Genomic DNA, 13,732 nt, shown 5'->3' with positions numbered 1-13,732 from the left:
TTTAAAAAAAATACTTTAATACCTACTCAAATTCTAAAAACAAAGATAGGCTTTTGAAAACTATGTTTGTTCTCTCAATTTTTTTAATTATGGTATTCACATTTTTTTTAAAAAAAATATACTTTAATACCTACTCAAATTTTGAAACAAAGATAGGCTTTTGAAAACTATGTTTTTAGATTTTTTTAACTTGACTTGGTTTATAAATAAAATTAAAAATGAATAACAACAGAAAAAAGAAACTTATGAATTGAAGTCATGTTTATAAACTTAATTTATAAAAATAAAAAGCAAAAAACAAATGGTTATCAAATGATATGTTAGTTGACTGTATTTAAGTCATGTGCTAATCAGTAGAGAAAGGTGATCAAAGCGAAATTGAGTAGCGAAGAAAAGTATCCCACAACGAATGTTAATTTTCTCTTTAATTATTCCAAAATTTGGTTAGAAAACTAATTAAAAAAAGAAGAAACTATCGGAATATAAATTATTCTAGAGATAGTATTTAGTTAAGAATGTCTTGCTTTAGTAAAAGAGTATTTGACTGCCCCTCGATAGCATTTATTCTGACTCACTATAGTATCGTTGCAAATGAAATAATGAAATTTGGGTACATTATTACTTTTCTAAAATTTGATTGGGTTTAGATGCAATTTACTAATTAGAATTTGTTTATTATTTTAGCATGTTGAATTCTTCAAATTTACTTGCTTCCGACACTTTTAACGGTAAATCAACATGGAAATTAAATATACTAGTAGTTGATGATTTAGATTATGTTTTACAGAGGAATGCCCTCTATCTCCCAATTCTGCTACTCACAAGAAAACACAACAAAATAAATATGATTTACTTGTCATTGAGACGTGCTTGGTGGAAAATGATAAGTTAACCTAGATAATGGATTCAGGAGCCGCAATCATATTTGTACTTTTGCTCAGGAAACTAGTTCCTGGAGACAACTTACAAAAGACGAAGCAACCTTTAAGGTAGGGATCGGAGAGGTTGTTTCGACTAAAGCAATGGTAGATATAAATTTATTTATAGAGATGGACACATTTTACTTGAAAATGTTTATTACATTTCTTTTATGAAAAGGAATTTAATTTCTATCTCATGTTTGCTAGAACAAAATTACAAAGTATTGTAATGAAATGTTCATTATCTTAAAAGGTAATATAGTATTGTTCTGCAAATCTAGAGAATAACTTATACGTGTTAAAACCGACTGAGGTAAAAATCATTTTAAATATAGAGATGTTTAAAACAGCTAAAACTCATCATAAGAAAAGGAAAATTTCTCCAAATGCCTATCTATAGCACCTAAGACTAGGTCATATAATTCTCAATAGGATTGGGAGATTGGTTAAGAGTGGACTTCTAAACCAGTTAGAAGACAACTTTTTACCGCCATGTGAATCTTGTCTTGAGGGTAATATGACCAAAAGATCTTTTACTGGAAAAGGTCTTAGAGCTAAAGAACCCTTAGAGTTAGTACATTCAGACCTTTGTGGTCCGATGAATGTTAAAGCGAGAGGAGGGTATGAATATTTCATCAGCTTCATCAATGATTATTCAAGGTATGACTACATTTACTTAATGCATCATAAGTCCTATACACTTGAAAATTTCAAGGAATATAAGGCAGAGGTTGAGAACTAATTAAGTAAATAGATTAAAACATTTCGATTAGATCGAGGTGGTGAGTACATGGACTTAAAATTCCAAGACTATTTGATAGAACATGGAATTCAGTCACAACTCACAGCACCTGGCACACCTCAACAAAATGGTGTTGCAGAAAGGAGAAATAGAACCCTGTTGGACATGGTTCGTTCTATGATGAGTTATGCTCAGTTGCCAAGTTTTTTTTGGGTCACGCAGTAAGGACTGCGGTGTATATATTGAACATGGTTCCCTCGAAAAGTGTTTCAGAAACACCTTATTAGTTATGGAGAGGATGTAAAGGTAGTTTTCGTCACTTCAAGATTTGATGATCCCCAACTCATGTGTTAGTGCAAAATCCAAAGAAGCTGGAACGTCGTTCAAAGCTATGTCTATTTGTAGCCTATCCTAAAGAGACAAAATGTGGTTTCTTTTATGATCCTCATGAAAATAAAGTATTTGTTTCGAAAAATGTAACATTCCTGTAGGAAGACCATATTAAAAATCATCAACCTTGTAGTAGGCTAGTATTAAGTGAGATAACTAGAGAAACTACAGATAGATCAACAAGAGTTGTTGATCGAGCAGGTCCTTCAACAAGAGTTGTTGATGGAACTAGTACTTCACATTATTCTCAAGAGTTGAGAATGCCTCCACGTAGTGGGATGGTTGTGTAACAGCCTGACTGGTACATGGGGTTGACTGAAACTCAGATCGTTATACCTAATGATGGCTTAGAGGATCCATTGACTTTTAAACAAGCAATGGGTGATGTGGATAAAGTAGAATTTCTAGTTCTATATGTTGATAATATTCTACTCATTGGGAATGAAGAAGAATTTGTAGTTGACATTAAGACATGGCTAGCCACGCAATTCCAAATGAAGAATTTGGGAGAAGTACAGTATGTTTTTGGGATCTGATCGTTTGGAACTTCAAGAATAGAACGATAGCCTTATCCCAGGCATCTTATATAGACAAAATGTGTCTCGATATAAAATGCAAGATTCCAAGAAAGGTTTGTTGTCTTTCAGGCATGAAACTCATCTGTCTAAGGAACAGTGTCCTAAGACACCTCAAGAGGTTGAGGTTATGAGACGAATTCCATATGCATCAGCAGTAGGGAGTCTAATGTAAGCCATGTTGTGTACTCGTCCCGACATAAACCAGGTCGAGTTCTGTATAAGGGTAATTGCTGATTTTAACTACCCTTCTGATTTTTATCATGTAGTTAACGTAATTTATATATTTTATTATTAATTTAGATTATGTTTAACCACTTTTCAAATTAATCTCACTTTAATTAAATATCCAGATTTTCTACCAATTTTATATTTTAAATTTTCATAAATTATCAAATTTCATTCTATCTAATAAAATTTCAAATTTATTCTAATCCTTGAATTATTTTTCATAATTTTATACATATTCTTAATAAATTAGCTGGATATTCTCACATCCTTGAAGGTTTAAATTGTTTTATATTATTTTAACGATTTGAAAAAAAATATATCCATCGCTATCGTAAAAAATAACCATCACTTTTGTTATTCACACAAAGTGTTTATCGATTTAGGTTTTCTTCTGGGTTTTTTTTTCACAAGCTATTGCTTTTGCTATGACTTTACAACTTCTCTTTTCCTCTTTTCCTCTTTTCATCAATTTATCGGTTTTCCTCTTTTCCTCCTTTCATTGATTTATCAATTTTCCTGTTTTCCTCTTCATTTGTTCTTGTATGACAATTCATTCTTCTTTTGTATCATTATCATAATAAGCTTTCTTTGTTTTCAACCAAATAATATGAAATCTTGTTCATTGTTTAAGAATCAGAGTTAGACACTACAATAAATCAAAACTTCCACGGTTGTGAGGAACGCTGGAGAATTGGAGTTATGATTTTTGTGTGGTGGTTGACTATTTTCTAATGTACCTATGAATCTTGCAAATACACTATACATTTGAATAATGATTCAGTAGAAACATAACTTCTCTTCAATCTTCTGAGCACATTATTATCAAGTTTGGTTTATCTAACTCTTTTTTTATTGGTCTAACTTTTTGTTACCAAATCTAATTTTATCTAAATATTTTTTCATTAGTTTAAACATGTTGTTATCAGCTTCAAAATATAATATAAAGTTAAACGTGAAGGAAATTGAATACAAGGATTTCCATGAACAGCGGAACGATCATTCCAAATTATAATCGTATATGAACTTTACAATTACAATCATAAACAAAAACATACAGTCATGCAAAAATACATAAATTACAACATGCTATACAAATGATCAAGGACAAGAGCAACACACTTTAGTCGACTCATCACAAAGCTCCTTGATCACAAATGCTCGATCACAGCAACACAACAACACACAAACGCTCATCCAACATGACCGTTACACTGCACGATCACCGTGCACTCGAACTCAGCAATTGCCTATGTCACGAACACCCCGAACAAAACGAACGGCCTCCACAGAACCTCTATAGTGTCGAGTTGAGTATGACACCACCAAGAAGGCTACCTTGGTATTCTCGGTGTGAGAATCCAGAGGGTGGGCTCTGTGTGGACTTGATTTGAGGCAGAAGACCAGAGGACGCACAATCATGTAAACGATTAAGCAAGTGGGAGATGGAAGAACCTATCGTATAGGTCGATGCCTAATCATTTAGGAAAAACTCAGCGATCATCTAGCAAAAGCTATGCAATCGTTTAGCTCATCGCTTAGCTGAGTGTCTGTCACCTACTAACATTCCACGATCGTTTACCTTACTCCAAGCCGTCGCTTAGTAAATCCAATTTACTTGACAACTTCCGTGAGAATTTTTTCGAGATTGGAAATCTCAAAACCATCAATTCTGCAAATCTTTTCTTAATAAAATTAGGGGAAAAATTTTCCTTTTATCTCATGGTTATCATAAAACCACTAATAACCTCCCACTCAATTGGTTATTAGAGAAAAAGAGATAATTATCCAATAATTAATATTATTTTAAATATAAATCGTAACTAACTTATCATACTATATTTATAACCTATAGTTTTAATATTTCATCTCATGAAACTTATAAACCATAGTTTTTTTTCCTATTCCATGGCACTTAATGTAAATCTCATTTACATTAATCCTCCACTAGATGTATCTCATACACCATACTGATCATATCAAATATAATCAAATTACCTCTTGTCAATTTGAACATTTCAAATCAACACCAAGAACTGATCCTCAACTGAATCCATTGAGCTACCAAGGGGACTTTATGGACCTGTAGCTCGAAGCTCTAACGATACGTGAATAACTGACTAAACTCTTTAGTCACGGGATCCACCATCCGTTAACTGCTAGGCACTCCACTAAAGATCGACAGCTAAAGTCTTCACAGAGATATTATGTGTCCATCTTAACCAATCAACAGTGCAATAACCCTTCACAGATCGCTCGTGAGTACAGCTCGGTCAATAACTATTAAGCCCTTGTAGTTACATCTAACTCCTAAAGTACCACTGATCTCTCTAATGAACATAAGTCATAGTCCTACTATGACTGAGTTTTCTCTTCCAAAGAGAAACTGTGGCCACTATGTTCAAGCATCGGAATCAGCCTTAAGGGAGCAATCTCTCTACTTACCCTTGCTTCGGGGAAAGAGTGAATTTCATCTTATGTATTGAGTTCCCATCTCCCAAATCAAACAAGTCCCCAAAAAGGTAGGCATATTGAGTTAGCAATCTGGCCACTCTCACCCATACTAATCAAAGGACTGTCCTCAAAGGCAAGAGTTCTCAAAACACTCAAGATTAAGGTCGTGTCACCTATGGTCGTTTAGGTGAGATGTAAGTCTCTAGTATCAATGGCGTTATATATAGAGTCTAGTCATCTCGTGGTCTGATCTTATACAAACTCTTTGTATAGGACAGCTCCGCTCGCATGTCTCCACATGAATGGTCAGGATCTACCATTTGTAGTAGTTTACAACACTTGCAAACCTCTATAAAGCGGGCCGATCTGTAGTGTCACCAGTATCAGGTATCCCACCTTAATCCTTATATTACAAACCTATTTAGGTAATCACTTAAGTCATGATCCACTTGTATATCACATATACATGCTAAGTTTACATAAGATAACCATGGAGCTTTGTTTATTAGATATGAGTAAATGTTAGAATGAAATAACAATTATTTTATTCATAAAACAATGTGTATCATTACAAACAACGAGACTCCAGGAGAATTAGGACACCAATCCCAACAATACGTATTTTCAATTTGTCCTTGATGGACTCTGAAAATTAACTAATATACATTTACAGATACAGTATAATGGTAATATGAAATTATGAGATTAGCTAATCATATTTACAAATACAGTGTAATTGTAATATGAAGTTATGCGATTTTAATCTTCATTTTTCGTGTTTTCAGATTTAAATTATAAATTCTCCTAATTTTTCTTCAACAATATCTATTTGAATCTATATTTTGTTATTAGAATCTGTTTTATCTTTTTATTATTATTATTATTATTTGTTTATACATTTTGTTATTATATTAATTTTTTATGTGTATATTATTAATATTTATATACCTATTTATTATTAATATTTATATCCAGTCAGGCAAACTCTTTTTTCAAAAGTTCAATATATTTTAAATTTTTGTGAGAAAAAAATTTAAGCACTTTCTTCCCTACATATTTAAAAAATGATATATTTTTAAACAAATCGTAATTCTACTTTACCTCTCTCTTATCCCATCCTTTTATTTCTTATTTCTCTCTTTCCTATTTCCCATTTGCTACAAGCTTGTAGCCATAACATCTCCACAAACTCTCCTTTAAGATCTATGCTACCATACCCTCCTCACTACAGTTGGATTTTGGGTCACCTTCTTTAGAACCTTCCATTATTTCTTCTGTCACCATCACCCTCCCTACTACATTTCAGTTTGCATGACTGGAAAATCTTCTTTTGCTCATTATCAACTGGTTCTCTAAGCAGTCACATGCTACCAGTGGTGACCATCGTATTGGGGTTGATGCCCTAAATCTCGTAGGGTCCTGTAGTTTGTAAACATCTGTATGAACAAACACTTGTGATGTAATAATATGAGATATTTTCTTCATTGTTGTCTATGAAATATGAGATATTTTAGGTACATTAACTACAAACCAATAAACTATGATATCTGATTATTGTTGTAAATTAAGCATGTATGTGGAGACAAACAAGTGGATCATGTCTTAAGTAATAACCTAAATGGTCTGTAGTGTATGGATAAAAAAGGAAAACCTTATCCTGGTGACACTACGGATACAACCCGCTTTGTAGATGTTATAAGGGTTGTAAAGTGCTACAAATGGTCTGATCGTGATCATTCATGTGGAGACATGCGAGCGGGGGTATCCTATACAAAGAAGTTTGTATAAGACCGGACCACGAAATGTTTAGTCTCGTTATATAACGCAGTTCATGACAACGACTTTCATTTCACTAGGATGACCATAGGTAACGCGGTTCTTTGATTTGAATGGGTGTGAGTGGCCAGATTGCCGACTCAAACCTACCACTTTAGGGATTCGTTTGCTTGGGGAGCTGGGAATTCAGTTACACAAGATGAAATTCACTCATTCTCCAAAGTAGGGGTAAATAGATAGATTGCTCCCTTAAGGGCTGAATTTCATCATGAACTACACGATGAGGAGTTAGAATGTCCGCTGCCCCAACCTGAAAAATCCTTGAACAGTATAGAGCGGGCCGCGATAGAATTTGAGTGAGAAATGCAGAAAGAAAGTGATCGGGAAAGGCAAGCAGCAAGGGTACTCCTACCTCAACCCATTCATCCAACCCATGTTCCACATTCGAAGTTGTCTCACCGATGACTTCATTGCAGCCCATTGCCTTCCTAACCACCCCACCACCCACATACGTGCCACCAGCTACGATGGCTTTCGCCCATTTATTCGCTCCTACCCTAATTGTCTCAGCCCTTGCCCTTTTCACAATCTGCCTTATCACATGACCAAAACCTTCAAGACCTCTCCACTACAAGCGGGGTTAGACGAAGAGATGAACGCGAGGTTTATGGCGATATCCTTCAAACCCTCAAACCACTCGAGCAACTTGATGACGAAGTCGTCAACCAACCATAAACCTAAGAAAAGCAGCCGTTCTAGTGCTGTAACCTCATCTGCTGAGGCATTGGCCAAGGAGTTTCAGAAAAAAGCAAAGAAAGTACGTGAAGGTTTGGGAAACCTTCGGAAGGATGCGTCAGAATTCATCGCCGCAACTGAATTTCATCATGAACTACGCAGGATAGATCTCATAGTGTGAATATTAGGGGAAACGTGAAGAGTTTTAAGTGAAGTATCATATACCCCAGTACCTCCCACTGAATGATCTACCTTAGACATCTGGCTACTGATTTTATCTAAGTGTGAGTTTAATTTGCTCAAAAACAACTCTTGCTTTTGATAATTAAACAAGTTTGAATCAAGTCCTATTAAACTCTTTAACGAACTATCATCAAATTTGCATGCATGCAACAATATATCTAATTCACCTTTCCAGGTAGGTTTCCAATTCCGTTTCTGTCAGCTTAAGTACCCTAGTCTAGACAGAACCCGCCTTAGACAAAAGGTCCTTTATAGATAGATTTGGTACATATTTAATCTTTTATTAGTCAGTTTAATCCTATTGAATTGATTAAATGATTAAACCTTAGGTTTCTAATCTCATTAGAATCGTGATCTTAGGTCTATCTCCATCAAATTTTAAAACTCTTTTAAAACATGATTCAAGCCTAAGTTTGCATGCATGTCTTTCTTATTGATTTTAGTTCTAGTTTCCATTATAACACTTATAAAAGGAAACAACCAAAATTATCCACATTGCTAAGCTAGACTAGGTATTTATAACTCTTATAAATTTAACCTATGTGTCATGCTTCATGCAATGTCCATTCATTACTATATATAACTCTTATATAAAGAAGTAATAAATTAAGCATACATGCTTCCATACATCCTTATACTATAACACTTATAATATAAAGATGATGCATGAATATACTTAATGCATGCATAAATATAACTTTTATATTATATGATGCATGAGCATGCTCTTGAAGTAATTTAATCATGCAAACTACTATATCATAACTCTTACAATATAGAGATGATGCATGACAAATTCATAACATATGGTGGGATTTTAACTATATGAAATATAATTAAACATACATCTCATGTACATTCACCAAAATTAATGGACCGGGATGATTAGCCTCATAAACTAGAAATAAATCTATCTATTACATTAAACCATCGAGAAATCTAGTTCAAACAGGTGAACCGGGTCTTAAACTGCCCGGGCGAAGCCTGACTTCCTGATTGTCTAGTAAAGTTGGTCTAGTAACCACGATCGTGTAGAAACGATCGAGTACCTTTGACTATATGATGTGATGATTTATCATGCGATGAAAGGGTGTGTGGATGCGATGATTATGCAAGTTTTCCTAACAAAGGCCAAGTATAAGCCTTCTTAGGGTCCTAGTAAGTTCAAGGTCGAACGTAGGGATTACTCAGACAGATGTGCGACAGACTCTATCTCTGATCTTATTGCTATTGGATGGTGATTGACTTTGATTTCTTAAGGCGATGGAGTTAAATGCAAAGCGATAGAAGAGTGGTGTTGTAACAAATATGCGATAAAGGGTTGAGAAGAGGTTTTGCTAACATTTCTTAAGATATTCTACAAGTCATGCAATCATGCTATACACAAATATTAAGCACTACATTTCCCGATGCATATGGACACATTTCCTATGTCTAGGATGCATGCGATGTGTAGGGAATGCAGCAGATAAAACTTATTTCTAAGTCTCTTCTACTCTTGCTTGTGATATCTAATTTGACTCTTTCAAGCCTAGATTCTATGTCTTTAGACTACTCTTTCAAGTACTCAAAGTGATGAATGAAGCATACATAAGACAAGATGATCGCATGAAGTGCATAACTTAAGTCATGCTAGCTAAGTACTTTTCAACCCATTCACAAATTTAGCTACTCATGAATGGCGTGAAAAGAATGAACATAGATTGAAATGTAATTTCCATTCTTGCAAATAAAATGCACAAGTACAAAACAATAAATGATGTAAGTGTTAAGCCAGGTAAGTAGTGACTTGCTTCCTTTGGCGTTTACACGGCTTTTAGCACTCCAATTCTTTTCTAATTTGTAAACTCTTACTCTCACAAGGGTTAGGTGTGGGTTGGTGTCTCTCTTCCGTGCTGTTTTGGCAGTCTCTCGACCTCTCCTAAGAATCAATTCTCTGGTTTGGTAGCATTGAATGGTATTTATAGACCTCTAACAAAAACAGTTCTTCATTTCACTAATGATTGCGTGGATGGGCAGCATTAATTTCCATACCCTGTTGCCACGTCTGATGGTCATCGAAGGTTCAATGGATTTGCAACGATATGGTCTTCAACAACCGCAACTTGAATTTCTGATTTGATCGCTATCGGCTTTACGTCCCATCACGTTTTATCACATTAAGTCACCGCCTTTATGTAAGGTCCTCACAGGATCGTCTTTGAAGTACCATTGGATCGCCAACTCAGGAGATCGCGCTATCGCATTATTCTTGCGCAGAAATACAAGATTAACTCAGTTTAATTGCTTTTATGCAATGAGAGTTAACGATCATGGTTTTGCTTTTAGTTTGGTGCGTTCAATCATAATATTGCCTATTTACTATCGCCTACTCTCATTGTTTTAATAATTTGAGCTTTAATAACTTGTATTTCTACAAATTATCACACCCCCAAATTTAAAACAATGTTTGTCCTCAAGCATAAACTAAAGATTTCTCAAAATTTCAATCACCTTTATCCTATCTAGACTTCTCATAATGCCTCATTCAAACCGCTGAACCATTGTCATTATTAATTTCTATCCTAATCTCTTCCTAAAATATTTCTAACCTTTAGGGACCGCGAGCTTAATCTTTAAAAAAAAAAAATCTTTACTCATTTCCCAAGACATCGCATGATTAATTTTAAATCTTATCAAACCGGGGTGTTCAAGTGGTTTTAACCTTCGCATGATTTAAATCTTAGTTTTGTGATCTTGCACTGATCCGAGCGTCCAACCTTCATTGTGGCTTGCCCCCACGAGTGTCATGCGGAATCCAACTACAAGCGAGGCGCTTTTTTCAGTCAAAACTGATGCCTATCTTTTTGTTTGGCAGAGAGTTGCGATTACTTAGTTTTTGCGTTGATCACGATTCCCACCTTCGTTCTGGCTTGCCCCCACGAGTGTTATGCGGACATCCAACTACGAGCATGATCCAATCTCAATGCCATATATATTTATATTATTATTATTTTTAGATTGAAACTCTATAGAGGTTGAAAATATCACCCCGTCCCCCCAATTTTAAAACGCAATAATGTCCTCATTGCTGAAAATGAAATAATTCATGCGATAGACTCAGAAAATTTTGTAAAAATAGTTTTGAAGTAAAGCTGGTAGACCAACTAAATTTTAGAAATGTTTTGTTAATCAAATGTCCTGAAATTAATCTGGCGCTAGTTCATGCAACAAGAGAAGAGGCATATATTTCATCATTGAAGTCGTAATGGGCAAAGGATAAATGTGGCGACCAAATGTTAAAGTAATAAAAAATTTAGAATTGAGTCAAATAAGAGAGAATGAGATAGTAGAATTTGGTAATATTAAATTGAAAATGAAGTACAAGAATTGAAATAAGACAATAAAGCAAGGAGGAACACAACCCCCAAATTTAATTTTCGCCTGCATCATGCTGATCGCATCCTTCGTGAGAAGCTGTAGGTAGGTCTAAGGGCGTGTCCAGATGGGGGGAAGCGGTGGTACCACCATGAGACATGACACGTCAATTTCAAAGTAATTTACCATGTAATGAAATTGGTCATGTTGTCTCTGAGCCATCTGCCTGATGAATCCACTTGTTTGCCTTTGCTAATCGCGTATAATTTTCTTGAGCTCCTCATTTTCTTCTTTAACTTAGTTACTTGAGATTGAAGCGACTTTTGTTCTCGCGAGAGCTCATCGAGGCCTCCTAAAATAGGTTTGCGAAGGTCATCGTGAATAAACTTATACCATTCATCTTCAGAGTCGATGTCTGTGGTCATGTTAGGGTGAGCTTGTGGTTGTTCGTCATCGGGATGCCGCATACCAGTCTCACTAATGCCTGAGCTATTGCCTTTTTTCAAAATGAGGTGATAGTTGACTTGGGTCATCAATAGGACGCGGCAGGCTGTTTTGGTGCTTAGGCGATGGTTGGGGAGTTGGGTGTTAGTGGCCAAAGGAAAGATAGCGAGAGGATCAACTGACGTATTTTCTGGAGGGGGTGGAGTGTTCAGATCAATGCCAACTTGCGTTTCTTCGATGGTGGGTAGAGAAGGGGATTTTTGAACTCTAGGGGAGAGGACTAGGCTTTTATCAACCCTCTGCTTCTTTTGCTGAAGGCCTTTAGTAGCTGCTGATTTGGGAGGCTGTCGCTTTTGAAGAGTCATGGATGGGTCTTCTCCCTGCAGTGGCAATCTCAGCAGTCTTCGTAGAGACTTTTCTATGAGCATGGTTTTGACTGCCACGTCCTCTTCTTCTTCAAAACATCCTTGCGCCATATATAGCTCTATAATGAGCAATGGGAAGAATAGCTGCCCCTTTGGTGTAGAGAACAATGTCCAAATTTGGTCAGCGATCATCTTTCCAACGTTGATTGGGATGTGACGCATAATGCAATAGATCACCATGACTTTTTCCCGTGAAATGGTGTGGTTGGAGTTGTTGGCATCAATTTCCGCTTGATGAAGTAAAGCCACACGTTGGCTTCAGGTGTCAAGTCGTGAGGCGATAGCGTCTTCACTCCTTTGACAGAAATGTTTTTCTTTTCGAGCAATGCTACCACCTTCAAGGCCTTTTTCTGCTCCTCAACGGTGGGGTTTTCAATGATTTGGTTTCCTTCAACGTCATCAGTGTCTTTTAAGTTGAAAATTTTACTGATCTTTGAGACGCCAAACCCGATTGAGCCATCCTCAATGTCAACTTTATAGCGCCCCGAATGGGGTTTCCCTTCATAAAATATAGCAATTGCGGTCGGCTTGATCGTCTTCGCTCCCGTGCAAAAATCGTGCCATACCAACGCCTCGATGGTCTACGTGATGAAGTCAATTAGAGGCAATGCAGATGGTAGAAAACCCATCTCTATTAAGATCGAGGGTCTCTTCTTTGGCGCCCTTCCCTCCACTAGGGGTGCCTTACCCTTGTCCTCTTTTTACGCTGTTTGTTTCTTTAGTGCCTTCTCTTTTCCTGTCGCGCTATTTCTAATGCCTTTTTCCTTAGCCTCTTTTGCTTACGTTCTTTGAGGCTGACGCTTAGTGCGCTTTATTTTCTTTTGGCCAGCTCGCCTTTCCTGATAACTTTCTTCCTACATTTCTTGCTCAAATTCTATCGCGGCCCACTCTATACTGTCTAAGGATTTTTCAGGTTGGGCCAGCGTATATTCTAACTCCTCAGGCACCCTGGAGTGTCCCCCTAAATGATGGTGTTTGGGTAGGTCAATACCAACGTGAATGGAGAGAACGTTCATAGTAAGTGGGAGCGGGACGTGTGACAACATATCCCACGATCTCTCTCATTAGGTTGGATAATATTTTGTGCATCGCCTTGAGGCACCTTGGTAGTGTCCTCCCTAAAGGATGACAATTTTGCACGACTCTTTATCTGATCTCCTGTATAGGATAAGGTCGCTTTAGTCTCTTATCCTAATTTTCTTTTCCCCTACGGTGGATGCATTAAGGCGGGACTCTAGGGCTTAAAATGGGAGGTTACACTTACGCGAAATTGTGAAAGGTTAACAGTTCTTGATAGAAAAATGGTGACTGTTAGAGTCAGTTACAAAACTTGTTTATGCTTAATGGTTGAGAATGTCTCATCCTAGTGAAGAAGCACTTGATCACCCCATTGGTGACTTTTGTCCTGCCTCGTTGAGGTATCATTGCAAAATAGATGTCATT

Source organism: Benincasa hispida, chromosome 7 (assembly GCF_027475165.1).
Source record: "Benincasa hispida cultivar pf3 chromosome 7, pf3_genome.v1.1, whole genome shotgun sequence".
NCBI lineage: Eukaryota > Viridiplantae > Streptophyta > Magnoliopsida > Cucurbitales > Cucurbitaceae > Benincasa > Benincasa hispida.
The sequence above is the reverse complement of the archived record's forward strand: the minus strand, read 5'-3'. Positions refer to the sequence as shown.